This window comes from Callithrix jacchus, chromosome 20 (assembly GCF_049354715.1).
Source record: "Callithrix jacchus isolate 240 chromosome 20, calJac240_pri, whole genome shotgun sequence".
In the NCBI taxonomy this organism is placed as follows: Eukaryota; Metazoa; Chordata; class Mammalia; order Primates; family Cebidae; genus Callithrix; species Callithrix jacchus.
In genome coordinates, this window is record NC_133521.1 from 32425053 (window position 1) to 32451855 (window position 26803).

Genomic DNA, 26803 nt, shown 5'->3' on the forward strand with positions numbered 1-26803 from the left:
TCAAGTCCAGGCAAGAGAATCTGACTCCCTTCTCGGTCTTTTTTTATAGCTTTCTTGTTTTAGAGGAGAAATTAAAGTAGCAGGGTGTCTTGATGAAACTGTTAGTGTGATCATATCAGCTTCCCAGAGCAAATTCAGAAAGAAGGCCCTTTGTAATAGGCACAGTGGGTGGGCAGGTGTGTGTTTGTAGAGAGATGGCTTTCCTCTTGCAACAAGCAGGGCCAGGCATCACCTGTGCTGCATGGAGGCAGGGAGTGAATTGAGAAGTGTGGGAACATCGTTTGGACTCTTCCCCTTGTTCCCATTTTAATGCTTTTTAAAGGAACTGTTTCTCAGGTTTAAATAAAGTGGCAACATTGCCTTGCTAGAATTTATTTATTTATTTTTGAGGTGACGTCTTGCTCTGTTGCCCAGGTTTACCACTCCTTAGTGTGTGTGTATCCATTCTGTCTTTCCAGTCCCCAACGTATGATTTAGAATCTCATCTTCTTGTGGCAGAACCAGTGCCCTGATTTAAGTTACTAGATGTCTCTGTTGTGAAGAACTTGGTTCTAGCAGTTTTCATTCTACCAGCCCAGGAGTAGGTTGTGTTCTGTCCTCAGTCATTGGAGTTTTGGGTAGACTGCAGGCCTGATGACAGGCATAGCTCGTCTTCCTACAAGAGGCCTTTTCCTCTTGTGGACACACCAGCTGTCTGCCTCGAGGAAGGAGCTCCTTTCTACCAGCCTGTAGAGTCTCATTTCTGCTGGAAAGACAAAAGAATGCCACAGTCTTGACCTCGGGACCCTATGTAGCTTTCTAAGTGACCTTAGGGATAAAAGGTCTTTGATTTTTATCAAAGAAAAACAGCATAAACACTTAGTCTTGTGGGGGCGATTTTTGCCTTTCCTCCTAAAAGTGGCATTACCTGGGAAAGCCAGCCTTGTCTCCAACTGGACACATCCTTGAAGGACCAAGGGGGTGTCTCTTGTAATACAAGCTTCTAAGAAAACCATCAATGTTTCTGCTCCAGTATTTCCTCGGTAAAGACATTAGCCAGCCAGTGACCCAAGCCATCTCTAAGCTGCTCAGACTTTAGATCCATTCTTTGCTAGCAGGCATGTTATATTCCTATGTAATTGGGCATATTTGCCATTGGAGAAAATTCTGAGAACTGTAATCATTCTAGCCATTAATAGCTGATAGTCAGTTCTGTAGGTGCCCCTCCCCATATAATATTAGGACTCCTTGTTATATCTAGTTTGTAAGGATCCATAAAGATGAATTGGTATCATCTTTTTAAGGAGGTATGGGCTTAAGGAAGTTGAACTGTAAAAGGATCAGTTTCATTCTATACAGCTCAGCATGCAAGCCAAGTGACTGTTCATTCACATTTTCATCAGGCAGCTCTGGCCAGAGGCCCTCAAAGGATTGAGTATGGTAGAGGATTCCATCATTTTCAATGAGAGTACTGCTCATAAGTTCTAGTGGCTCTGAACAGAATAGGTTTGGAAAGTCAGAATAGTGGTTCTGAACAGAATAGGTTTGAAAGATTATGTGTGATGTCCATGTTATGTGTGCTATCGATGTTTACCTTTCTTGGTTAACAAATAAATCTGGTAGTGGTCCTCTGTTTGGACAAAGATACTGAAGATACAGATACTGAAGTTCACAAGTATCATGATTTGAGAGGATAGATCCTCATTTTCATTCCTAGGACTTGTCTCATGGAAAGGACTTCTTTTTTCTTTGAGATGGAGTTTTGCTCTTGTCGCCCAGGCTGGAGTGCAGTGTCATGGTCTCAGCTCACTACAACATCCATCTCCCAGGTTCAAGTGATTCCCCTGCCTCAGCCTCCCGATTAGCTGGGATTATAGGTGCGCATCACCATACCTGGCTACTTTTTGTATTTTTCGTAGAGATGGGTTTTACTGTGTTGGCCAGGCTGGTTTGGATCTCCTGACCTCGTGTGATCCACTTGTCTTGGCCTCCCAAAGTGCTGGAATTACAGGCCTGAGCCACCGCACCCAGCCAGGAAAAGACTTTTTAATGCTACTAGATCCTTTCCAGATGCATTCAGGCCTGTGACATCCTCCAGTTATGTTTCCTGGGTAGCTGGTATTACAGATTTAGATTCTTGTTTTGATGGGCATTCCTCTATACAGAGTACTGTGGTGCTGTTGCATTTTCTTTCAGATTTGTTCAGAATCTCCTGGGGGTTTCTCTCATTCAGAATCAGGTACCACTGGGCATCTTGGAATTCCCCCACCCTGAGGTCCTGCTGCATTTCCCTGCTCCTTTGACTCCACTGTAGTTCACGTGCTTGTTTCCTGCCTATTCATGCCAGATGTCTAATCTAAATGGAATTTAGTAAGATTATTCTAATACAAATATAGATGGCCACAGAGTTTTGTTTTCTTCTTTGCTCTGCTTGAATCACCAGGTTTAATCAATACTTGGAGATTTTTATGTATTGAATTGATCCTGGATGGAGAGGTGCTAGATTAAGAAAAGCTCCTGAAGGAGCAATTTATTCCTTAGCCAGGGCTTGGCCTGTTTGTTGTGGCAGAGTGACCAGATTCATTCTGGCCTTTCAGGCACTATCTCAGTCTCTTTCATTTTTATAAATAAGGGATTCATCTTCCCTGGCCTCAGGATCGTCATAACAGCTGCTTTGCAAGGAAGTCAGTGGAATTGCTTCTTTCCTTCAGCCTTGGAAACTTTTTATTTTTCATTTTCATCTTTTATTTTTTTGAGTCTCGCTCTGTCGCCTCAGGCTGGAGTGCAGTGGCACAATCTTGGCTTACTGCAACCTCTGTCTCCCAAGTTCAAGCAATTCTCTTGCCTCAGCCTCCTGAGTACAGTAGCTGGGATTACAGGTGTGTACCACCACACCCAGCTAATTTTTGTATTTTTAGTAGAGATGGGGTTTCGCCATGCTGGCGAGGCTGATCTTAAACTCCTGACTTCCGTGATCCACCCTCCTCAGCCTCCCAAAGTGCTGGGATTATCCCCGTGTATCCCATGAACCACCGTGCCCAGGCAGAAACTGCTGTTTATACTTAGTGGGCTGTGTGTGGATAAGAGTAGGAATCACTGCTGTTGTATACCTTCTCAACAAATATGAGGCCTGAGAGAGAACCACTATTCCACCCTTTCTGGTCCTCTAAATACACTGATACTTTACCTGCTCTTTTTTCTTTGGTTTCTTTTTTAAAAAATACTGTTTTTTTTTAATTATTTTATTTTTGTAGAAATAGGGGTCTGACTATGTTGTCCAGGCTGATCTCAAACTCCTGGGTCCATCTGATCCTCCCACCTCAGCCGCCGTGGGACTATAAGCATGCACCACCATGGCCACTCCTTTGCTTTCTGTGTGGGAGCATTTAGATCTGAGGAGCTCTGTGGCTGGTCTCTTGAGGTGCGCTGTTCTCATCCATTATATGCAGCTTTTTCTTCTTTGGCTTTCAGTAGCTTTGCTTTCAAGGAGCACTCTAAGAATAATACAATAACTGTTAAACCCAAGAATTATTTCCCCAAACCTGCTGGCCCAACACCACTGCAGGCAGCAGGAACTAAGGGGAAAAACAGTGGCTAAGGCCTCTGAAAAGGATAAGATAAATGGTTAAAGACAGGACAACTACTCTAAACCAGAAATGACTGCCATAGTGGGGATCAATTAAAGGGGAATCAGAGCCCTGCTGGACAACAGGGCTCCCAGTACTTGGGCAGAAAGTGAGCAGCAAACCTCATCACGCTGCTTTGGAAAAGGGCTTTGGGTTGAATTGGTAACCTGATGACAGACGAGGTGGAGGGTAGATGGTAGTGAGTGTTAGTACTCATCTTGCTCTGCTGGTTGGACTCAGGAGAGTTGTTCCACATCCTCTTGGTTCCTTCTTGTTTCTCCTTTAAATAAATCAGTTCTCATCCCCCAGGTGATGTGCTGGGCTTTCTGTGTCCCTTAGTTCAGAGGGGGTGACCATCTTGTGTTTTCCTTGGACTGTTATGATCTGCTGCCAAATGTTTCCCCTCCAAGGGGCTGCTACCTGCTAGGTTTTTCATACTTGAATATAAACAATTAGATACTCGCCTTAATCCCAGCTGGTCTGAGCATGTGGGAGCAGTGAAGGAAGCCTCAGAATGTGTTAGGCTTGCCTGCTATAGGAAGAGCCAGAGGAGCTGCCCACCGTCAGGACTGTTTTCATAGTAGGTGTCAGGGCTTTACAGCTACCCTTTGCCCTTGTAGTCTTGGCCCCAGATGTCTTGGGTTTTCAAAAAGAAAAGCATAATGAATTCAAATCAAGCATAATAAATCTCAGATGCAGTGGGGGTATCAAAGAAAATTACCATCTTCTTACTTTTGTTTGTGGTGAAATGGTTCACATCTCCTAGGAACGGGTTTTTCAGCCATCAAAAAGACTCCCGTCTATCTCTTGAAGTTTGTTCACGGGCCTTAACTGATCCTTCCATTTCTGAATGTGAGCAGAGAAGTGTTTGGAGCCAAAAGTTCGAAGTTTTTACTCTACCTGTAATGTTTGGAAATTGCATAAAAGTATAAATCCATAAAAGTGGAGTAAAGGTCTTAGCCTGATGGATTTGATCCCTCCTTTCTCTCCTTCAGCCTGGCTTTGTTTCATTTGACCCTTGGAAGTTACGTTCTTCACATTCCTTCGTCTCATTTCTCTCTTCACTCCTTTATGAATCTAAGACTGACGGTTGGGCTAGGATTTTATGACGAGACTTGGTTTGATTATTTGGTACAGCCCGGGATATGAGGAGCTTCTCTCAGTTGTAGGAAACCCAGAAGCGCTTGGACTTGCTGTTATAAATCAAGGTGATGGCACAGTTTTTTTTTTTTTTTTTGAGACAGAGTCTCACTCTGTTGCCCAGGCTGGAGTACAGTGATGCAATCTTGGCTCACTGAAACCTCTGCTTCCTGGGTTCATACAATTCTCCTGCCTCAGCCTCCTGAGTAGCTGAGATTACAGGCACACACCACTATGCCTGGCTAATTTTTGTATTTTTAGTAGAGACAGGATTTTACTGTGTTGGCCAGGCTGGTCTCAAACTCCTGACTTTGTGATCAGCCTGCCTCGGCCTCCCAAAGTGCCTGCCAACAGTTTTCTAAGTTAGGGTAGTCCCACTTTGCCTATGGCAGGAGCAGGGAAATATTTCCTATCTCTACATTTGAGCACCATGACCATGAAATCCACCCGAGCATACCAGCCTCAGGAAATCCGTGTTTTTTGTTTATTTGTTTTTTGAGACAGTTTCACTATCGCTTAGGCTGAAGTATAGTGGCATGATCTCAGCTCACTGCAACCTCCACTTCCCGGATTCAATTGATTCTCCTGCCTCAGCCTCCCAAGTAGCTGGTATTACAGACAAAAACCACCACGCCTGGCTGATTTTTATATTTTTAGTAGAGATGGGATTTTGCCCTGTTGGCCAGGCTGGTCTTGAACTCCTTGACCTCAAGTGATCCGCTTGCCTCAGCCTCCCAAAGTGTTGGGATTACAGGTGTGAGCCACCATGCCCGGCCGGAAAACTTGGATTTTAATCTTGGCTGCACTCTTGATTTTGATGGTGACTTCTGAGGCTGTCTCTATTTCTCCCCTGTACTATGAGGGTACTAGAGTTTCATAACTGCATGAGGAGAAGACTAAGAAAATGGGGAAGGAAATTCTCAATAAGGCTGTGCAGTGGTGGGGACACTAATGAATTCAGATCCTGCTATGAAGCTCTGATTTTTAATAAATTTTTAAAATTATTATATTTTTTGTTTTTTTACAAACAGCTCTGGTCATGGATAAAATTATTTTTTAAATGTTTTGTGGTACATAGTAGGTGTACGTTTTTATGGGGTACATGAAATGTTTTGATGCAGGCATGCAATGTGAAATAATCACATCATGGAGAATGGGGTATCCATCCCCTCAAGCATTTATCCTGTGAGTTATACCCAAAACAATTACACTCTTTATTTAAAAATATGCAATTAAGTTATTAACTGGCTATAATCACCCTTTTGTGCTATCAAATAGTAAGTCTTATTCATTCTGTTTTTTTTTTTTTTTGTACCCGTTAAGCATCCCCACCTCCCCCCACTACCCTTCCCAGCCTCTGGTAACCATCCTTCTACCTACCCTCTGTGTCCATGACTTCAGTTGTTTTGGTTTTCAGATCCCACCAATAAGTAAGAACATATGATGTTTGTCTTCTGTTCCTGGCATATTTCACTTAACATAATGATCTCCAGTTCCACTCACGTTGTTGCAGATGACTGGCTCTTACTCTTTTTTACTGGTGAATCGTACTTCATAGTGTATATATACCATGTTTTCTTTATCTATTCATCTGTTGATGGACAGCTCTGATGTTTTTGCCAGCAGTTTTGTGATTTGATTTTGCATGTGTTTGTGATGGTGAAGTTACCTAGGGAAGAAGACATTAAAGTATGGGAGTTCTCAGTTGAGCCCTACCCCCCAGTATGACTTTCACTCTACCAGGTTTCTTAACAGAACGAGTTGTCTTGCCACCAGCTTGGTTTAAAGCTGAGGAACCAGATCCTTTGCGTCAGCTTCTGACCTGGCTGACACCTTTTACTGACAACTGGCCCAAGTGTAGCAGAACTGGGAGAGGTTCCCTTTCCCAAGAGCCTGCTGCCGAGACAGTGGAAGACAGTGGTTTATATTGTATTTCCCTTAAGGTAATCTGTAAAAGAGGCTTAAAATTAGGTCACACTTTTGACTTGACAAAGTGTCAATGAAAAAAATATTCATGTTCTCGTTGTTACGCTGCGAGATCTAAGTGAAATGAGAAATCTAAGCAAATGGCTGTTCAGTCGCTTCAGAAGAATGGAGACAGCTTACAGAACTTGCTTTGACAGGGCTGTTCTGGCACCTTTGTATTAACAGGCTTAGAACCTTCTGTGTTCAAGAGCGTGGCAGAAGAAGGTAATGTCTGGTCGTTGTCTCCTTGGGAGGCAGCCTGGAGCACAGCCCTTGGAGATGAAGGCAGCAGGGGCCCATGCCCATGGAGCACCAGCCTCTCAAGGCATCTCTGAAGGCAGCTGAGAAGTTTCCATTGACAGTAGCTCATGGCCAGTACTCTGACCTTTTGCTAAAGTTGGCAGTTGCTGAAGTGAAATGAATTCTTTATCAGAAAGAGTCAATTAAAAGAGCTAAGTAAGGAGAGTGCAAATGTGGGGGGTGTCTTTACCTTTCCACAGCAGCTTTGGCCACATGCCCCTGAGCTCACTTTCTCATCTGGGTGTGTAGCAGGATCACCCAGGAGGAGCGGGGATGACCCCATATCAGGCTCCTCTTGGCCGCCTGTGGCAAGATGAATGTTCCTACGGTCCTCAGTGTTTCGTGTCATTGTGAGAGCCTCTGTACGTACATCTAGCCATTGTGGGTAATGGAGGCTCCTATGGGGTGGGGGGCTGTACTGTGGTGCTAGGAGAGGCGGGCCTGGCCATATGCCACATGTGGGAGGAACGAGGAGGCATCTTCGAAGTTACAGGCTGTGTGTGAATAACAGATATCCCCTTGCCTTTTCTAATACAGACTTTTTTTAACTGGGGTGTCAGTTCTGGCAATATTATAGAACATTTACCATGTGGGAGGCCTGGGGCTTCTCAGCTCCTTTTGTTTACCTGGCGATAGTGCTCCCTTTCTTCAGGATGGAAGAACCCAAGGTTATCCCGGAACTTCCCCTTGAGGGGACCTGTGGTAGGAAAGAAATATGACAATAATCTCCAACTTTCCAGAGGCTTTATAATGGGAAGGGAACTTAGAGGCATAAGGCTCACTGTACAAGTGAAAAACAGGAGACAAAGCTAAGATTTGTGCAGTCACGTGAGTGGCTAGGGACAGGCCTGGATGAGAACGTACCTGCTGTCAGCTTCCTGTGTAGCCCCTCTTCCCGTGCACCAGGCCAGCAGCAACCTGGGCACCCACAGCCAGACTCTGGAAAGCCCTAGGTCATTTCTCCCGCCCTGATCTGCAGGGAATGCCTTCAAGGAGGCACTCTAGCCTGCCTGTAGGGTGTCCACATTCCTGGAGGTGAGGGTTTAACTCCAGCCTAGATTTGGGGTGGGCATCTCCAGCCAGGCCCCAACTGTTGTACTTTCTCTCCCTTCATCTCTGATGTCTGCCACCTCCACACTGCTTGGCATCCAGGGTGCTGCATTCAGTGTTTGCTGTGGATAGGTGTACATGGCATTTAGTTTTGGAAAAAATACATTGTGGTATTTCGTTGGTGTATTTTTAATTTCAGCCCAAAGACCTTGATCTACTCTTAAAAGTATTTGAATTAATAAATCAAGGAAGACAATGCTGGTCATTTCTAGAGTGAATGATGAAGCTTGTGAAGTTACTTCATGAACTCTGAAATTCAGGGGCTATCAAGAGAGGTGAATGATTTCGAGCACCTTGCAGACCTTCCTCTAAGCTCTGTGAGTGGAAGACTCAGAGAAGGAATGAGAGGAGGGAACCTCCAGACACAGTGCAGTCACTGCCTTTGTTCAGCAATGAGGAGGGGAAGAGTGGCCTTCTGGGTTGGCTGTGACCTCCCTGTGTGTATTTGCCCCCCTCAGGCTAGGTGGCACTAGAGAAGTATTGGAGATAGTCTCCTGGCTTAGGATTTTTGTGAAAATACAAAGCTCCATTACTGGTATTTCTTTTCTTTTTAAAGACACAGGGTCTTGGCCAGGTGCAGTGGCTCACGCCTGTAAATCCCAGCACTTTGGGGAGGCTGAGGCAAGGGGATCACCTGAGCTTAGGAGTTCGAGACTAGCTTGGGCAACATGGTGAAACCCCATCTCTACCAAAAATACAAAACATAGCCAGAGGTGGTGGTGTGTGCTTGTAGTCCCAGCTACTCCAGAGGCTGAGTTGGGAGGATCCCTCGAGCCTGGGAGGTGGAGGTTGTGGTGAGGAGAGATTGTGCCACTGTATTCCAACCTGGGTGACAGAGGGAGACTCCATCTCAAAAAAAAAAAAATGAATGAGACGAGGTCTTATTCTGTTACTCAGGCTAGAGTACAGTGGCATGATCATGGCTCACTGCAGGCCTCTACCTTCTAGGCTCAAGTGTTGATCCTTCCTCAGCCTCCCAGGTAGCTAGGACTGTAGGCATGCACCACCCTGCCTGGCTATTTTTTTAATTTTTTGTAGAGATGAGTTCTCACCATGTGCCCATGCTGGTCTTGAATTCCTAGCCTCAAACGATCCTCCCTCGCTTCAGCCTCCCAAAGTGCTGGGGTTACAGATGTGACCCACTGCACCCAGCCTCCCTGTGTTTCTTACAGTTTGTTGTATATATTTCTAGATCACCCCAAGGAATATGGGAATATTATTCTTGGAAACTTTTTCCCTACCTTGAGTCTCCCATTAACTAATATTTGAGATAAGGACCTGATTTGTCCTTGAGGGAAAAAGAGGAACAAGTCTTGAGTGTTGGTTTGTTTTATTCCTCTCCACCCCGACCTTGCCTGGGGTGTTTCTTTCTCTCTTGCCCCCAGGTCAGGCTGCCTGGGTTGGGATCTTAGCTCTGGTCACTCATAGCTGCCTTCCTGGGCCTCCATTTCCTCATCTGTAAAGTAGGAGTAGTAATAGTGCTGGCTCACACCTGTAATCCCAGCACTTTGGAAGGCTTATGCAGGTGGATTAGCTGAGGTCAGGAGTTCAAGACCAGCCTGCCAACATGGTGAAACCCTGTCTGTACTAAAAATACAAAAATTAGCAGGGCTGGGTGGCAGATGCCTGTAATCCCAGCTACTCGGGAAGCTGAGGCAGGAGAATTGCTTGAGCCTGGGAGGCGGAGGTTACAGCGAGCCACGGTTGTGCTACTGCACTCCAGCCTGGGTGACCGAGCCAGACTGTGTCTCAATCAATCAATCAGTCAATCAATAAAATAAAATAAATAATGGTGCTTAAAGCAGTGATTCATGGGCCTAATGCAACAATGTAAATAAATCTCCTAGCACATAGGAATGGCTCTAGAAATGTGGGCTGCTGCTCTCATTTTTTTCTTCTTCCTACTTGTCCTCCCCACTCCATGGAAGAGCTAAATGAGCAATGGACTCAGAGCTGCTGTGGAGAGAGAACGGAGACCTTTTCAGGCTCCTCTTGGCCCTTCTCGTAATACCTGGCACCCCATGTGTCTTGTTTCAGGGAGAGCCAGAGAGGGCTTTTTGGACGAACCGACTGCTGGCTCTGCCCCAGCTCACCCTGTTGCTCCCTCAGCAGTGCATGTGCTGTCCTTTGCCCCTCACAGGGCCCAGCAAATCGACAGGTGCACGGGGTGCAGACCTGGGCCTGCAGGAATGCAGAGTGGGTGTGTCTCACCCTAATTAACGTGAGAGATAGGCCGTGTCCCTCTGACCCTTGGTAAGTAACTCTTGTGCTTTCAAATAAGGAGAAAAGAGAATGTGCTTTCATGGTAGGAGAAATTATACCAATCCCATTGCCTTGGTAATTATAGTATTCCAAGTGATAGCAGGCAGCTGGAGCTGAAGATGAGAGAAAGCAAAAATGATAAGAAAGCCTGGGGGAGGCTGTTCACTTCTCACTCTAGTACAGTCTGCCAACCCAGAGGCACCTGCGGCTGAAGCTCCTCACTGGGGTTGGCAGGTCACCCCTGCGTGTTGTAGGGCTGGACGTGTTAGTACCTCCCTGAGTTGAGGATGCTTTAAGACTGACTACTGCCATCAACAGCAACTCCTCAACTCCTCCAGGGTTTTGTTGTTTGTTCTGGCCAGAGACACACTCTAGCTGTTTGTCACTTACACCTTTGTAGTAGCAGTGCCAACTGTTGTGACTTCTAGCTGAGATCAGGGATAGTAAGTGTAGGCATTAGGGTGTGGGGGGACTTAATTTTTTTAAATTATGAAAGTAATTTGAGTTCATCATCACAGAATCAAACAATATAGGAAGCTTAAAGTTGAGGGTCTTATCCCTTCTTCTGCCCTGATCTCCCTGCTCCTGGGTGACCAGGTGGCCCTTGTGATACATGGGTGTGTACACTCAGAAGTATATCCTTCCTTATGTGTGTGCAAGCATGAATGAGTTTTCTTTATTTGCTAAGGGTGTCACATTCTACATGTCTGTAACTTGCTTTTTTATTTTCCCTTTAATTCAGTTCATTGGCAAGTCAGTATATGGAAGTTTTACCCTTTTGGAGGCTACTGAAAACCCTTCCTATGGACATTCCACCAATTATTGGCCAGATCACAATTAACTTTAGAGACAAGAGGACTGTTGGAAAGTCCTGTATGTGGAAGCCGCCGCTGCTGCCCCTCTGTCAGGTGACTCCTTCTGAGCCCTGTACCTGTTGGGAGGGCTCCTCTGGAGAGCAGGAGTGCATGGACTTGGCCAAGCACCTAGGAAGGGAAGTAGGAGTGAGATGCTAGACCACAGGGTCAGAAGGCATCTCTGCAGCCAGGCTCCAAACTTGTTTCCCATTCAGTTCCAGAAGTTCAGTGATAGAGACAAGAGTGTGGAGACTCTTTCTTTGAAGAAACTGACCACTACAGAAAAAAGACTAAATAGATACTAATGTTTGATCACAAATGAAAAAGCTCCCTGGCACCTCTATTACAAAAACCCCAAATAAAGTATCAGCTAATTGATCTAATAATATATTGAGGACATATATCACAAGTACTGTTTTCCCCCAAAAGATAAGACTGGTTCAACATCAGAGACCCTGTTACATCAATAGACCAAAGAAGGGGAAGACATGATTATGTCACTTGATACAGAAAACAAATTTGATGAGTTCAATGCCATTTTATGTTTAACATTCTCAACAAAATAATGACAAAGAAACAATTTGATTTTAAAATGTTGTGCCAAAAATCTACAGCAAACGTTTATTCAATGGAAGATTTTTTATTTTTTTGAGACAGAGTTTTGCTCTGTCGCCCAGGCTGGAGTACAGTGGTGCAATCTCGGCTCACTGCAGCCTCTGCCTTCCGTGTTCAAGCCATTCTCCTGTCTCAGCCTCCTGAGTAGCTGGGATTACAGGCATGTGTCACCACACCCAGCTAATTTTTGTGTTTTTAGAGTAGCTGGGGTTTCAACATGTTGGCCAGGCTGATCTTGAACTCCCAACCTCAAGTGATCTACCTGCCTTGGCCTCCCCAAATGCTACAATAACAGGCATGAGCCACCACGCCCCGCCAGGAAGAAATTTTGTTAAACATAATAGTGGAGGTACTGACCAACAGGTTAAGGAAAGGAAAATTAAGGAACGAGATAACACTTTATTTTTACTTGATATGAACAGATGTGAAAAAAATCTGTCAAATTAAATTGACTTTCTCTAGGGCCATCATCATAATGAACTAGAAATATTTTTTTTGAGCTTTTATATTTGCCTTTATTCTTTTTTAAAACACTACTATAGTTGATTAAAACAAAAACAAGAGCAAGTAGGGAGCATATTATGATTACAGTCCTTACTCATTCACTACTGCACTTAAAATGCCAGCAGTGAGTGTTATTCACTGGGCCATTAAGAGGTCTGACACTGAACACCACCTCTGGGATGATGTTCATCCTCATACACTTCTCCATTGTAATAGCGCCGTCTTTCCTGATTTTGATCAAAGTCCACCAGTTCTACTTGATCCATCTCATCAGTCTCTTCCACTTCCTTCCTCTCCGGTAGGAGTTTTTCCAGCAAAGACAGTTTATCAGGAGAGAGGAAGCCATTACCGGGAAAGTTTACCTTGAATTTGATGATTAGGCGACCCTTTTCATATGGTCTTCAATAAATTGGCATACTTTAATTTAGTACACACTTGATATCTCTGTGCTTGACATTCTGACCTGGATGAGAGGTGATGACTATGGTTCAGTTGTCAAGAGTAGATACCGGCTTTTGGAAGCATACACATGAAAAGGTCTTCTCCTTGTCAAGTAAAATTAGCATGGTTCTGATCTAACACAATGATTATATCTCCAGGCTCCAGCCCTGATTCATGGTCGTCTTCACCATGAATGTTACCTTCTGGCCATCTTTCATGCCTTTGTCAATATGAACTTCTAGAATCTTCTTCTCTCAAACTATCTTCCTTCCATTGCAGCTTTTACATCTATCTTTAGGACTGATCCGCTCCCCATGGCCCTGGTACTCCATGCACGCAGACTGACTTTGCTGAACCATTCCAGGTCCTATCTGATGAATTCTTATTTGCATTCCAGTACCTCAGCAATTGGGACAGCACTCTACTGCTCCTTTCTTACTTCCTCTACCTTCACATTTGTCACAAATCACATTCTTTTGCAGAGCCAGTTTTCTTATTGCACCATTATGTAAGTCTTCTAGGGTTACTGAGAGCTGATGTACTACATTCTTACCTCTCCTGTCTCTCTGCATCCTTCCTGCTCCTCCAGAAAACATACCAAAGATGTCCATGCGGGAGCCAAAACCGCCACCTGCTCTACCCTCTTTAATTGCCTGTTCTCCTCCTTTGTCATATAATTCCCTTTTCTTTGCATCAGCGAGAACTTCGTAAGCTTGATGTTTAAACTTCTCTCCTTCATTTGGATTCTTATCAGGATGGTACTTCAAGGCCAGTTTCCCATAAGCCTTTTTCAATTCTTCCTGAGTAGCATTGGGTTTGACTCCCAAAACATCATAGTAAGTGGTTTCTTTCACCATCTTCTACTGCCGGTGAGCGGGTTGAGGTCGGTGTGTGAGGGGGTGGGAAGGAGCGCAGTGCGCAGCTCGGGTAGCTACCGCTCCTCCGCCTCTCACTGAGTGTTCTGGAAAGTTCCTCCTAGAAATATTGTAAGAAACAAAACAATAGCAGAAGAAACTATAAAGTTTTTCTCAATAACTTAAATGATATGAGAACCTCTCTGGAACATCCAAATACATGGAAAGACATTCTATGTCCTTGCATGAGATCTAGTATTATAAAATGATAATCTTCTTTTCTCCTTGACTTAGAAATACAGTGCTATTTCAGTAACTGTGGGGTAACAAAGTACTCCAAAACATAATAGCTTAAAACAGTAATAATCATTATATCTCACAGTTTTTGTGAACCAAGCATTTGGGAGCAGCTCTGCCAGGCATTTTTGGCTTTTGAAGGCTCTCTCGAGGTTGCAGTCATATGGTGGCTGTGGCTGTGACCATCTCAAAGGCTTTTCACTTACATGCCTGATGTCTGGTCTGGGAAGACTCAAGCAGTCGGGGTCTGGGACAGCTGCAGTTCTCTAGCATCTCTGTTCCTGTCTATGTTTTCCATGTGATCTCTCCATTGCGGTGCCTTCTGGGTCACTGCACTAACTACTTGTTGACTCAGGGCTCCCACAGCCCTTGTCCCAAAAGAGAACCAAGTCGAAGCCATTTTATCTTTCTGACTGCCCCTTGGAAGTCACACAGCACATTCTGTTGGTTGAGGCAGGTGGGGAGGTCACTCCAGGTACAAGGGAACATAGACCCCATGTCTCGATAAAGGAGTGCTAATATCACATTGTAAGAAGGTCATGTGGGATGAGATTTATATCGGTGCAACTATCTTTGGAACATACAGTCTGCTACAAGTAAACTCATTCAGAATTCTAATTGGATTTTTTTGAAGAAATTTTATTTTTAAATGCATTTGAATTACCTAAGTTAAACTTTAGAAAGAAGAGAAAAGGGAACTTTAAGCTTCCAAACAATAGTATTAAAAACAAACGATGTCTGCGCAAAAACAGGTAATAGACAAATGAAATAGAATAATGATCTCAGGAAGACCCATGCACATAAGGGAATTTAATATACACTAAGAGGGCACTAAAGGATAGATTGCTTAATAGATAATGTTGGGGAATTGACTAACACGAAGAAACATTAACTGGATCTGCACAGAATATCACACACAATGGTTGACTCTAGAAGGGTTAAAGACGTACATGAGAATGGTAACACCACAAAATTAATACATCTGTTATCTACAAATCTGAAATCCAGAACACTCTGAAAACTAAACGCTTTTTCTTAACCCACATGGCAGCAAAATTTGAGCTGAGGTGAAGCTATTTATAATCATTTATTTATCCTGCTTAATGTGACTATCACACAATTCACTGCAGCTTTAAAAAATTATTATTATAAAAACTTTCAAACATTCAGAAAAATTAAAAAAATAGTACAAAAGGGCCAGGCATAGTGGCTCATGGCTTTAATCAAAGTGTTTGGGGAGGCAGAGGCAGGAGTATCATTAGGGACCAGGAATTCAAGACCAGCCTAGCCAACAATAGCTAGACCTTGTCTCTACAAAAAAAAAAAAAAAAAAAAAGGCTGAGCATCGTTGCATATACCTGTAGTCTCAGCTACTCAGGAGACTGAGGTGGGAGAATGGCTTAAGCCCTGGAGGTCGAAGCTGCAGTGAGCTGTGATCATGCCAGTGTACTCCAGCCTGGGTGACAGAGCAAGACTGTGTCTCGAAAAGTCATGAACCAATTAATACTAGCCAGGCCAAGGTCAGTTTCAGTTTGCAGGGGGCACCAGCAGTGGGGCAGCTGTGCTACTGTGGCCAGTCCCTTTCTCCAGTGGCAGAGTGGGGCTCTGATCCATACCTACCGTTCCTTTTTCACTTATTGTCTAGTTGATTGGTTTTGCCTTTTTAAAGCCAAACTCAAATATTTGTCCAAAAAGCTACAGACACAGTGATCCCGCTATAATAGCAGGACCTTTGGAGGAAGACTACCCCAGGTGTGTGTGAGGGCCTCTGAGACCAGCTGCTGCAGTGGATAAGCAGGGCCGGGGCTGGTGATGGGGTCCAGCATCTGTGCAAAAAGCTCCTCACCACTTCTGCAGCCACACAACCCACTCCCTCCAAGGCACAAAATGAAATCGCCCTAATCATTGCTTTAAATTTGGCCTTGGTAGCCAAGGCCAGGGAACACATTTCCCTTTTCACCTAACATCTATTCCTTTACTTGTCTGAGTCTTTTTTTTTCTGTGAAATGGGCCAGAAGTTCCTTACTCAGTTATTTTGGGTACATTAAAAAATGTGAGGGTCGGCCAGGCGCGGTGGCTCAAGTCTGTAATCCCAGCACTTTGGGAGGCCGAGGCAGGTGGATCATGAGGTCAAGAGATCGAGACCATCCTGGTCAACATGGTGAAACGCTGTCTCTACTAAAAATACAAAAAATGAGCTGAGCATGGTGGCGCGTACCTGTAATCCCAGCTACTTAGGAGGCTGAGACAGGAGAATTGCCTGAACCCAGGAGGCGGAGGTTGCAGTGAGCGGAGGTTGTGGTGAGCCGAGGTCACGCCATTGCACTCCAGCCTGGGTAACTCTGTCTCAAGGAAAAAAAAAAAAAATGTGAGGGTCCTATCCCCCTCCTCCTTTGCTTCATTCAGAAAATGGATAGAATTAAGCTGATGCCAGAGGAACACCAAAGGGACCCAAGAAAGTCAGAAAAATGGTACTTTGTGTTGCTCTTTTGCTAAAGGGGTGAATAGGGTTAATTGGCTCATCATTTTAAAGATCTGAGTTGTTTAACCAAAGTTAGGATGCAGTTTTTTAGTAGCACTATTGCCTTTTAAGAAAAGGTGGGGAAGAAGGCAAGAAGAGTTGCTTTGCACATAGACATCTCCAGTTTTGGAGCATCATTTGTTTGGGGCAGAAGGTTATTTTTTGCCTCTGATCTTGCTGTAAATGTTATTCTTCACTGCTCTCCTCTGTTTCCTGTGTCCACCGTCTTTGCCCAGGTGTTTAAGTCTGTTCTCTTAAATGGTTTCCCCTCAGGGCTCAGTCTTGGATCTTTGTACATTCTCCTGGAGTGGGCTCATCTGGGCTTTTAAAAACTGTTTGTAACCTAATCCACATCTCCAGTCCAGATCTTCCCCCTGGGCCTCAGCCCCTCACACCAGATAAACCAGCTATTTCCGCTTATATGTTTCTCACTTTCCTGTAGCTTGGTATGCCCAAAACTCTACTGTCATCTTTACCCCTGCCCCCTTTCTAGCAGCCTGTTCCCCTTAGAGAGTTTATGTCTCTGCGAAAACCACCATTTACCCAGTTGCCCAAGCAAGCCACTTGAATATCATTAACTTCTACACCCCTAATTCTCTGACTTCTAAGCTAATAACATGTCCAAGAGAGCAAACCCTTTAAAAATCCTTTTAATCCATGCACTTTCTGCCAGAGCCAGGGAGAAAATATAAGGGGATGCCAAAAAAACTCAGTAATCAAGACAAATAATTGTTCAGAGTTGGGTTGACCAGATGTCCCTTCTGGATTCTGAGTCCAACAGATGGCCCACTGGGCAGCCGGCCCAGGGGCCCCAGGAGCGTAGGGACCTTAATGTTTGGCAGGACAGCAGGACAGCCTAGCCCAGGCTGGCCTCTCCATTCATACTACCAATAGCCAGAATGACTGCAGTGACTCCCAACTGCTCTGCAAGCTTTTAGACCCCTGCCAATCCATTTACTGCACCATGGCAAAAGTAGTGTTTTTGAAATATAAGCCACCTCTGAACTGTTGGATACCTGCAGTTTCTGGAATGATGCACCTAAACCCTCAGTGGGCCTTGCCTACTGATCCTGTTTTCCTCTTTAGCGTTCATGTCTACATTTTTTTGCCACTCTGTCAGCATTTTTCAAAAGGAAACTTATTTATTGCAGCTTAATCTCCATACAAAGAACTGCTTATATTACATCGTAAGTATACATCCTGATGCATTTTCACAAACTAAACACTTCTGTGTAACCGGCATCTTAGGAATCCCCCCGCCCCGCCCACCATATCCCTTCCCAGATGCAGCTCCCATAGCGGGTACTGTTTTCCATACCTGGAACAGCGTGAACTTGCCTTGCCTGTTTTGTACCTTGAGTAGATAGGATCAGACAGTGATCCCAGCCACTCATGTGTCTGCTTCCTTCACTCAGATCGTGTCTGAGAGCCGCCCATCTTGTTCTATAGGATTGTACACTTTTCATCATCTTGCTGTAATAGTTTTCCATTGTATGAATAAACTATGCTTTATCCATTTATTCTCATACTGTTGCTTCATAACAAAATACCCCAAACTCAGTCGCCTACGACAACTACTTATTATGCTCACGGACTCCATGGGTCAGGTACTGTATTTGTGTAAGACACAGCAGAAGCAGCTAGTTTCTGCTGGTCTATGATGTCTGGGCCCTCAGCTGAAAACTAGAAGGCCAGGAACGGGTGCTTTCTTTTTGAGACAGAGTCTCGCTGTGTTGCCCAGGTTGGAGTGCAGTGTTGCGATCTCAGCTCACTGCAACCTCTGCTTCCCTGGTTCAAGAGACTCTCCTGCCTCAGCCTCCCAACTGGCTGGGATTACAGGCACCCACCAGCACACCTGGCTAATTTTTATACTTTTAGTAGAGACAGGGTTTCACCATGTTGGCCAGGATGGTCTCGAACTCCTGACCTCAAGTGATCCACCTGCCTTGGCCTCCCAAAGTGCTGGGATTATAGGTATGCCACTGCGCCCCGCCACAGGTGTCTTTGGATGGCTCATTCCCTCACATGTCTGGTTCTCCACAGAGACCTCAGCAAGAGCTGTCGATCCAAATGCTGACGGTGGCCTCTCCATGTGGCCTGGGCTTCCTTACAGCATGGTGGCAAGCTTCCAAGGGTGAGGGTCCTGAGAGCTGGGCAATGGCTCCATCTTTTGTGTGTCTTAGCCTTACAAGTCATAACATTTTGGCTGTACTCTGGGTCAGAATAATCCCAAGCCCATCCAGGTTCAAGGGGAGATAAAACAGACTCCATTGTTTGTTGAAGAGCATCAAGGTTCTAGAAGTATGTGTGGGACTGGAAATAGTCGTGAGGCTGTTTTGGGAAAATACAGCCTACTGCATGCGTCAGCTGCTGATAAGTGTCTACCCTTCTGATCCAGCCATATCAGTGTTCTCCCTTGGTTTTGAAAGAACAGTCTCTGTGTCATCCCAGGGCCTTTGCACACGATGTCCTCTCTACCTGGAACTCTTTCTTTCTCACCCCTGACTCCTGCACCTGGGATACCCCTTATCTGCCTGGCTGACTTTTGCTTATCCTCTATTTTTTATTATTTTTGAGACAGTCTTCCTGGCTGGAGTGCAGTGGCACAATCATGGCTTACTCTAGCCTCAACCTCTCAAGCTCAGTCGATCCTCCCACTGCAGCCTGCCGAGTAGTTGGGACTATGAAGTGCATGCCACCATGCCCGGTTAATTTTTTTTTTTTTTTAATTACCAGATATATGGTATACAGTCAAATTTTTTGTCTTTTTTGTAGAGATAGGGTTTTGCCATGTTGCCCTGGCTGGTCTCAAACCCTGGACTCAAACAGTCCTCCAGCCTCAGCCTCCCAAAGTGCCGGGATTACAGGTGTGAACCACCATGCCTGGCCTCTTTATCTTTTAGTCTCAGCCTTAACTTTCCTTCTTACAAGAAGGCTTTCCCAACATCATTGTAATCCCAACCCACTGGCCCCAAAGGGCAGTGCAGGCCTCACTCCTGTTCCATTTGGGACCTTGTCGTGTCCCTGTCACAACGCTGATGACAAGGTAGTGCCCTGGGGCTTGTTTACTTGTCTGGATCTCTCATCAGAGTTTAAGCTCCAGTAAGGAGCTCTCCCTGCCCCTTGTACTTACTGTTCAGTGTCCAGTTCGGTGCCTGACACGGAGTAACCTGTGGTTAAGTGGAGAAAGTGGATTCAGCCTCATTGTCCACCTGCTAGAGACAGTAACATATGCACAAAATTAATCACTAACACAGTTTAGAACACAGGATTAGCTGTGTTGTAGTAGACACACACACACTTGTGCAAGTATCAAGTGTTAGAGCAGGAAGCAATTTCAGGTGTAGATTGTCCCATTGAACCCCTCCTTTTGCAAGTAAGAAATGTAAACAGCTGCGACGTGGCTCATCCAGTTGGAAGTAGGTGGCCTTGTGACCAGCAATCCTAGGCCCTCACTGCAGTGGAGGCATTGCAACGAAGGCCTCCATTTGAGCCCCTCCAGCTTCATCTCTGAGATGCAGGAACTGTGTTAATGTAGTGATGGGCCTCAGTGCTACTGTTCATCACACTCAACCGGTTATCTTGTTGGTGAAAGAAAGCATTTAAAAAACTGAGGGGCCAGGCGTGTGCGGCAGCTCACACCTGTAATCCTATACTTTGGGAGGCCAAGGTGGCAGGATTGCTTGAGCCCAAGAGTTGGAGACAGCCTGGGTAAAGTAATGAGACACCCCCCCTCGTGTATGTGTGTACATATAAAATTGAGGCAAGACTTTTTTGCAGAATCGTTGATTGCTTGCTAGTTTTTATTAATAGTTCTTATTTTTCCTTTTTTTTTTTTCTTTTTGGACCACCCTCCAGTGCATGGTGTTGAGTTAATGCTATTCTGTGTTTGACACACCGTTACTGGTCTCACTGGTCTTGGCAGGAGGGCTGTTGAAAAAACGCGCGCTTGGCCGGGCGTGGTGGCTCACGCCTGTAATCCAAGCACTTTGGAGGCCAAGGTGGGCAGATCACCTGAGGTTGGGAGTTCAAGACCATCCTGACTAACATGGTGAAACCCCATCTTAAAAGAAAAAGAAAAAGAAAAAACTCATGCTTTGAATGAAGAGACCTTCCCAACAGGGTTTGTGTGAGCAACATGGCTGTTTATTGACCTGGGTGCAGATGGGCTAAGGCCAAAAAGGGCATTAGCAAAGGGCAGTGGGATAGGAGTTGGTTTTATAGATTTGGGTAGTTTTTTTGGGGGTTGGGGGTGTTGCAGAGTAAGTTCAGTCACAGTAGTAGGGGGTAGGGGCAAGGGAGTATACATGACCACAAGTTCAGTATGATGGCAGAGTTGGGTGAGAGGTATTTACATTATCATAGAACAGTTAAGATGACAGGATTGGGTGAGGGGCTTGTCTGGGGAATCTCAACCACAGCCGGGCGATTAGGGACAATGGCAAACGCAGACGGGGCTGGGGTGGGAGACATCAGCAGAGGCAAGCAGGACTTCATGGAGACCTGACAGCTTTCTTTGTTTTATTCCTTCATAAATTGATCTCTTCCTTTCATTCCTGTTGTCTATTCCCCTCCCCACCATAGACAACCATGTGAATATATTTGATGTATTGGTTTATTATCAATTGCTGCTTTCTATGCATACATAGGTTTTGTGTGTATGGTTTTGTTAATCTAAGGTTTTCATTGCATGCATGTTTTTAACTTAAGTAAAATGGCACAGATGGCTTGGTGCTACAGATCCTTTTGTTTCCTTTTCTCTTAGCACTGTTTTTGGATCTGTCCAGTGTCTAGGTTTCATCCATTGCTTGTGGCTGCTGCATAGTATTCATCATGTACATGCTCTTCGGGGACCTTGCCCATTCTCATGGGGATCATCTGCTACCCGACATGATCGTGTCACCACTTGTGCTGTCTCCCGTTGACCTGTGTGAGGATTTCACTAGGAAATACGCTCAGAAATAGGGTTGCTGGATCATAGACCAGTGAACTTTTTGGTTCACTTCTGAGGACTCAGAAGACATCATTATGTCCCTTTTCTCTCACTATTTTCTCGTAAATGTCAGGAAGGTAGGTTGCTTAAAATACCCTAACTTTGAGGCTGGCTCTAGAATCGTGCAGCAGTACCATCCAGAGAGCAGAGGGAAAGATTGGTATTTTATTCTCTGTGGGTTGGTTTGTGGTTTGCATTTATTCACTCTGAATTATTGAAACTCGTGCTGTGCCTTCTAGGCGCATGTGTAAAATGAGCCACGGACTGCCAGTCTGTTCTGCTGTGTTGCTGTCCGTGGCCCTTTCTAGACCTCCTGTGCAGAGGCCCTTTCTAGACCTCCTGTGCAGAGGCAGTGTGGTGCTATGGAAGGAGGCATGCAGTGGAGTCAGGCCAGCGTGAGCACACCTTTGGCTTCTCTGCATGTGTGTTAGCCCCATCCCTAAGATGGGGTCATGCCACCCGGTGAGGCTCCATGTGCCAGCACGTAGCACAGAGCCTACTGGGTGACCCTTCCAACAGCCCCTTGAGAGGAGAGGGTACAGTGCCCCGTAAGTTGGTGTCTAAAGGGTATAGAACTGTATTTAAGTCTTTATCATCACATTGTGAAATATTTATGGGTGGATTTATTTAATGTCTGGAATTTTCTTCAAAATAATCTAGTGCAGGGAGAGTGAGTTGGGATAAAGATCAGATGACCATATAATTTATCATTTAATCACAAGCGTGTTTGAAACTGGAAGAGGGAGCTATTAATTACACCAGGATGACAAGCTTAAACTGGGGTTGTTCCAGCAGACCAAGACATGGGCACCTCACTGGAAAATCAGACAGGACTGGCCCTGATTTGGTCATTGTTGAAGCTGGGTGATGAGTACCTGGGAGCTCACCGTATTCTATTTTTTTGTCTGAAAATTTCCATAATAAAGTTTTTTTAGGCCCAGTGCCGAGGCTGATGCCTATAATCCCACTACTTTGGGAAGCCTAGGCAGGAGGATCACTTGAAGCCAGGAGTCAGAAGCCAGCCTGGGCAACATAGCAAGACTTTGTCTCTATAAAACATAATAATAGTAAAATATTGAAAAAATGGTATTAAGGAAATGTATCTATCAGAGTGCAGAAGCACTCAGAAGTTCCCACTGTCCAGGAAATGGCTGTTGGGTCCTTTGCCAACTCCTGCCTGGGGGTCATAAGCCCAGGTCACCGGGCTGGCTATTATTCCCTGTCTCTGGGCACGTCCAGGTGGGGGTTGGTGGGAGGGAGTAGATGGAGAGGCTCCACCCACTCCTTATTGTTGGTAGGAGGAATGAGAACCTGGAGGCTGTCCTAGCTGACTGTGACTTGATTTTACTTGGGAGCAGAGGCTGACCTTTCTCCCACCCCCAGTACTGTCAAGACCTGCCCAGGTGGCAGCCGAAGCAGATCCCTTCATGCCCACTGCAGGGGCACCTGCAGTCTCTGCACATGCACACATGATTGTTATCTGCTCCCCTTATCGGAACTGTGGGTTGGGCAGGAAGCAGCATGACCGCAGTGGGTTCCTAACCGACATTGTGTCTCACACATGCTTCACTGTCCTACTTAACCCTCACTGTGGTATGGCAGTTACTGGAACCTTGAGTGATAGAAGGTAGTCTCTGCTGGGAATGGACTCAGACAGCAGGCTGACTGCCCTTAATTTGTTACCTCTTTCCGGTTGTACAGCTGGGCCTTTTTCACACATTTCCATGAAGTGTGATGTTCATTCATCCAACAGATATTTTCAAGAGCCCATCATATGCCAGGCTGTGGGGCTACAGCAGTAAAAGAAGCAGACTCTGCCTTCAACGGGCTTATATTGTAAGGGAACCACAGACAGCAGGTGCAGCAAAGGTGGAGGAGGAGGCTCACTTTCTCACCTGGCTGCTGAGTGCTCAGGAATTGATGTTAGGATGCTGTCATGCGGAAGTCATTGGCCACCATGGAAAGAACGGTTTTAGAGATTGGAACAGGTTCAAGAGGAACTGGGAGAGGAAGTGAAGATGGCCATTGGAGATGCTTCATTGGAACTGGGGCAGTTACTGCAGGTGTAGGTGGGATTGAGAGAGTAGTGTGAGGTAGGGAATAACTTGCATATGCAGACTCAGGAGAGAAGAAAAATATGCTTAAGGGAACTTGTTCTAAATGGCCCTTCTGTATGCTTTATTGAATGCCCTGATCATGAATTGTAAAGCCCTGGAGGGCCTGATTCAGTTTTCTTCCTCCTTGAGAATCCCATCTTCTCCATACTAAAAGTAAATCACAAATATTTGGATTGTTACTGAAATATCTATTATAATATGTTTCAATCTTCTATCTATAAGCTTTCTCTTGTTATACAAATGGTTCTGAACCTTTGGGTTCTTTGTCCAAACACTTTTGACATCTAACTCTCAATCTCCCCTAGAATGTGGCATCTTATTTCAGGAAGCTGATGGATCTGCTGATGTCCATCCAGTAGGGTTCAGGTCAAGAGCCTGTGTGGGATGCATTTACTAGACAGCCACTTAGGGATGTGAAAGAAATGAGAGCTCTGTGGCCTCCTCTTTTCTCCTCTTCCCTAATGGGTCATCAGTTCACTGAGGGTAGAAATTATATTTGTTTTGCCATTTTCCTTTTGACTTAATAACTAGAATAAATATGAACGAATAGGCAGATGGACTGACTTGGTTGCTTATCCTACTTAAGTATGGCACATTCAGTCCATAGCACATGGCATCCTCTCTGGGGCACAGTTTTCAATGGTTCCCCAAGATAGAATGCCACGTGCTATGGACTGAATGTATTTTATCCCCCTACTCCCCCACAATTTATGTGTTGAAGCCTAATCCCCAATGTGATGGCATTTGAAGGGGGACTTTTGGGAGAGAAATGAGTTTAGAAGAGGTCATGAGTATGGCGCCCTTGTGATGGAATTATTAGTGCCTCCACAAGAAGAAGAGACACCAGCACTTTGTCTCCAGCATGTAAGACACAGCAAGATGGTGGCCATTTGCAAATCAGGAAGAGGGCCTTCACCAGACATCAAATCTGGCGGCACCTTGGTCTTGGGCTTATCAGTCTCCAGAACTGTGGGAGGTAAATGTTTATTGTTTAAGCCACCCAGTCTGCAATATTTTGTTACAGCAGCCCAAACTGACTGAGATATCCTGCTTCATAATTTTCAGCAGAGTCAGGGAACCCCTCTGCTGAACCTCAGTCTCCTTTAAGAGTTGATCCAGGCCAGGTGCAGTGACTCATGCCTGTCATCCCAGCACTTTGGGAGGCCAAGGCGGGCAGATCACGAGGTCAGGAGATCGAGACCATCCTGGCCAACATGGTAAAACTCTGTCTCAACTAAAAATACAGAAAATCAGCTGGGCATGGAGGCAGATGCCTGTAATCCCAGCTACTCAGGAGGCTGAGGCAGGAGATCGCTTGAACCAGGGAGTCGGAGATTGCAGTGAGCCAAGATTGTGCCACACTGCACTCCATCCTGGCGACAGAGTGAGACTCTGTCTCAAAAAAAAAAAAAAAAAAAGAATTGATCCTTTGGAAGAACAGCCATTACTCTTAGAAGGTTTTACATTAATTTCCTGTTGCTACTGTAGCAAATATCCACATGACAACACAAATATATTTTCTTGCATTTTTGGAGATGAGAAGTGTGCAGTGGTCTCGCTGGTCTGCAATCAAGGTGTCTGCAGCACTATGCTCCTTCTGGAGGCTCTGGGGGAGAATCCGTTTCCTTGTCTTTTCTAGCTCCTGGAGGCCACACGCTTTCCTTGGCTCATGGCCCCTTCCTCCAGCTTAAAAGCTAGCAGCAAAGCATCTTCAGATCTCTGTGTCTGCTTTCATAGTCATATCTTCTTCTCTGCTTCTCTCTTTACCTAATAAAGACTGTGTTATTACATTCAAACCACCTGAATAATCTCCCCATTTTAAGGTTCTGTATTCATCACATCTGGGAAGTCCTTTTCTCCACGTAAGGTAACATTCACATGTTGTGGGGATTCGGAGGTGGATGTGTTTGGGGAGCCATTATTCTGCCTACCACACCTTTGTACAGCCGGTTACACACATGTTCCCGTGTAATGGCTAGGGTGATAAAATGATTACTGTTTTGCAGATGAGAAAATGGAAGCTCAGGGAGGTTCAGGGACATGCCCTTGGTACATGACTCATGCATGGAGAAGTCAGCACTTGAATACTGGAGTTCTGAGCCCACACCAGGTTTTTCCATTATATTTGGCTGCTTGGCTTTTTCTTTTTTAATTCTCTTCCACACATTTCTGTTTTCTTTTTTTGGAGACAGTCTTGCTCTGTTGCCCAGGCTGGAGTGCAGTGGTGCAGTCTCTGTTCACTACAACCTCCGCTTCCTGGGTTCAAGCAATTCGCCTGCCTTAGCCTCCCAAATAACTGGGATTACACGCACCAACCACTACGCCTGGCTGATTTTTCCATTTTAGTAGAGATGGGATTTCACCTTGTTGGCCAGGCTGGTCTCAAAAATCCTGACCTCAGGTGATCCACCCGCCTTGGCCTCCAAAAGTGCTGGGATTACAGGGGTGAGCCACCACACCTGGTCATACATTTCAACAAATGGTATTTGTCAGTATTTATTTATTAGTTTTTTGAAATGGAGTTTTGCTCTGTTGCCCAGGCTGGATTGCAATGCAATGACACAGTCTTGGCTAATGGCAATCTCCTCTTCCCAGGTTCAAGCAATTCTCCTGCCTCAGCCTCTGAAGTAGCTGGGATTACAGGCATGTGCCACCACACCTGGCTAATTTTGTATTTTCAATAGAGACAGGGTTTCTCCATGTCAGTTAGGCTGGTCTTGAACTCCTGACCTTAGGTGATCTACCACCTCAGCCTCCCAAAGTGCTGGGATTATAGGCATGAGCCACTGTGCCTGGCCTCAACATATGTTTCTGATGCCAATATTCTGGGAAGTCAAAGTGCTGACTTGAAATGAGAGAATGTTACAATAAATCTAAAATTAGTCTTCAAGGTGAAATGTCAAAATGAAGAAGGAGTTGTCAGTTTGTGTGGTCCTCTTCTTTCATAAACATTTGTTTGTGAGGACCAATACAGAGACTTCTTCCTGGCTTAACTTTTTTGTCCACTGACATATACTTGGTTTTAATGTTGTATCATATCACACATCTTTTGCTTGCTCACCAGATTTCTTGTCCTTAGGAGATCCTTGACTTTCTTAACCTTGGAACGGTTATTATGAATCAAGATTTATGAGGTATTGCCGTGTTCCTGCTACCCTGTTGGAGCCTCCTCCACATCTTACTCCCAACCTTCTCCCTCTCTCATTCTTATCTACCAGGCTCAAG

At 45.1% G+C, this 26803-nt stretch overlaps 1 protein-coding gene and 1 pseudogene across 8 annotated transcripts in view; one reads left to right on the forward strand and one right to left on the reverse strand.

The window, feature by feature from the left end:
• ZNRF1 (zinc and ring finger 1) overlaps positions 1-26803 on the forward strand; it is a 122180-nt gene that overhangs the window by 64197 nt on the left and 31180 nt on the right. The gene's annotated exons all lie outside the window — the stretch shown is intronic.
• On the reverse strand, positions 12341-13765 carry LOC108589286 (dnaJ homolog subfamily A member 1 pseudogene; annotated as a pseudogene).